A 2,896-nucleotide genomic window follows, 5' to 3' on the forward strand; every position below is an offset into this window, starting at 1 on the left:
GAGAAGGGTCGAAAATTATGTGCATAGAAAAGGTAAAAATTATAATTTACGATGATTTGTCAAAGTCCAACCTCTGGAGATGATTTTAAGTAACTAAATATTAATGGTTAGATCTTAAAAAGAATCGGGTAGGTTGACATGGAGATACGATGATTATGTTATTAATATTTGTTGAGCAATTCAGCAAATATTAATAGAAATTCAGTATAACTTTTCATGCATCTCAATTTAAAATGAGATGTTTGATATTAGGTTAAATGCACAACTCAGGGTCCTATGGACTATCACAGGGTCTGAACCTTTGACCTCCTGTTTGAAGTATTGCCTCGACTTTTTCCTCCATTGGTGGCCTATTATCTTCCGCTAATTTACCTGAGAATAACAAGATCGAATCAAATCCTTGGAAATTCGTAAAAATGACCCCTATATAAATAATTTAGAAAAGTATCATCTACTAACCAACCACAAAGCCGGGACTAGCTTGACAGGGGTCAGTTTAAAATTTTTTAAAATTCATATTATTTGAGTATAAATAGAACTTGTCAAAGTTTAGGTTTTAAAATGGCTAAATGCAGCAGTAGCCTATTAAATTAAGGATGCTTAAATATATTCCAATAGGTGTGTCAAAATTAATAACCTTTCCATATTGGAACATGCAAAGTTAAGATCAGTATTTATACTGTTACTATTACTCAGTGTATATGTTGTACCTGATCTACTTCCGCCAGTAACTGGAGCCTTCAAACAGTTCCTAGAAAGACGTTCAAGTTCCCCTTCAGCAGCAGCGACCACATGGGGAACAGTATTCAGTAACTTTGCCTGCTCATCAGATTTCAGGAGAAGGTCTTTTTTTTTCAAATTTAATCATTGTAAAGAGGTCAATGGGTGAAGGTGAACAATTGAGGTAATAATTGTAGTATAAATAGCATATGTAAGGAATTATTCTAATAATAAAGGATATTGTCCTCTCCACCCTTTTTCACAAGCTAGATCAAAATGATTTTTAAGCCTCTGCAGCTCTGTAGCAATCCACTTGAAGTAAAAACAGAACATGTACCAAATGATTGAGTTAAGCTAATACATGGAAACTGTTGAGCGCAACAATTTATTAAATAGAAGATTCAGAAAGAAGTAAGAAGAATTCTGAAAGGTTAAACATACTGATCAACTTTATGTAAGATAATATGCATAAATAAAAATGGTTCACTAAGCATAATCAATATTAAACATATGCTTACATGTTTCGTTATATCCTCGTGCAAAATTATCGCCTTCTGTTCAAGCTCATCCTGTCAAATATAGATACATGCTCGATGTTGGACAACTAAAAGATGCTTATAAAGGACAACCACAGTCATGGTTATAAGGGATGTTACAAAGTCGATCGGCAATGATGTTTTTTTTGCTAGATAAAATAGTCGATGATGTCAAACTTAATAAGATGATACAGAATAAATAACAAATCATAACATAACACTACTACTAAGGACAGTACTTACTACAGTAGGTTGTTTTAAAAGGCCACGTTGTATGCGTATCTTCAAATCTTTGCACTCTTCCTGTAAATAAATAGAAGCAACAAAGTTCCAAATTCATCACAGTCAAATATAAGCTTGAAAATTTTATAAAAAAAAAATTAATTTTAAACATTAAAAAAAAAGGTAAGCATGAATCAAGCATTTTTTAGCAAGACATAATATCTTAGACAAAACTTACTAAAACCAATATAATTACCTGGGTTATGTTGCAGTTTTCGAGCAAATTGATACTAATTTTATTCTCCATGCCTGAAACATGCAGTAATACCTCGGGATCATTTTCACCATTGTAAGTCCATATTGTGCCTGAAAATCCATGATAGAATAAACTGAACTGCTTTTGTTTATAGTAACTAATATCATGTTAAGGTCCAACAATCATAAGAGACAAACTACATGTATACAAGTCAATTATTTTAAAATCTGCAATTTTATTAAATAATTCAACAATATTAGAGTTAAATTTATACTATGAGGATGGTATGCATGTGACCCGGCCTATAGTCTTTAAGAAGCTAACTTTGTTCCATTATAAAATAATATGGAACCCAGTTCAAACTTCTAACGACATATGCATCTACCAACACAGCAACACTAACCTGTGACTTGCAAGAGCTTAAAAATGTTCTGGTCAAAACGGTCATTCCTAGCTGCTCTGATTTTAACAAAACTTACGATTAACTTGTCATCAAACAAGGTCCTGGGTCCCTTTAGAAGTTTCCTAACTAACCCCCTCTTTAGGTAGACAAGAGTCATGTTCTCAGGTTCTATTGACGCGTACTGGAGTGGAGGAATCCTGCGAGCTTTCAAGTTTTCCTTAGGGAATTTGTCATATATATCTGACTTCACACCATCATTCTCATCTGAGTCACAGCAAGAAATATAGAATTCGCCTTTCTTCATTCTATCTTCCGCAGAGCGGAGATATTTCAAAGTCAAGGATTCTCTCTCCCTGATAATTTTCCAAGCTAAACCAAAGCGCTCCATAAATATCTGCATGCAAACAGTAAGACAAGTAATAAAGAAAATTCATAGCCATTATAGTACAAAACATAGAATAACCACCTGCATCAATCATCTCACCTCCAACTTGATCTTAATCTGCCCCAACCCCACCTCACCCCAGCGATAAAGAACACGACGCTAAGAACAATAAGATGATCATATTTATTATCTACAATTATTCCATGGTAAAAAAATTTACTGTCCTTCCATAAACCAAGCAAGAACCATGGACAAGTAGAAATACCTAACAGACAGTCGTGATATTCAATTTTAAGTTGAAGAAAATACTATAAATATGAGATAATAAGGTAACTTTGAAGCACATGCGAGAAATGAAACTTCCAAGATGGTCA

The 2,896-nt window shown here is 33.5% G+C and overlaps 1 long non-coding RNA gene across 1 annotated transcript; it reads right to left on the bottom strand.

The window, feature by feature from the left end:
• Positions 1 to 1,499: 1,499 nt before the first annotated feature.
• LOC141666727 (uncharacterized) lies at positions 1,500 to 2,188 on the bottom strand. The gene is made up of 3 exons (XR_012552337.1): positions 2,138 to 2,188; positions 1,735 to 1,844; positions 1,500 to 1,559 (listed from the first exon to the last, which is right to left on the bottom strand). It is a non-coding gene; the product is annotated as an uncharacterized LOC141666727 (long non-coding RNA).
• Between the last annotated feature and the right edge of the window lie 708 nt (positions 2,189 to 2,896).

Source organism: Apium graveolens, chromosome 6, assembly GCF_009905375.1.
Source record: "Apium graveolens cultivar Ventura chromosome 6, ASM990537v1, whole genome shotgun sequence".
NCBI lineage: Eukaryota > Viridiplantae > Streptophyta > Magnoliopsida > Apiales > Apiaceae > Apium > Apium graveolens.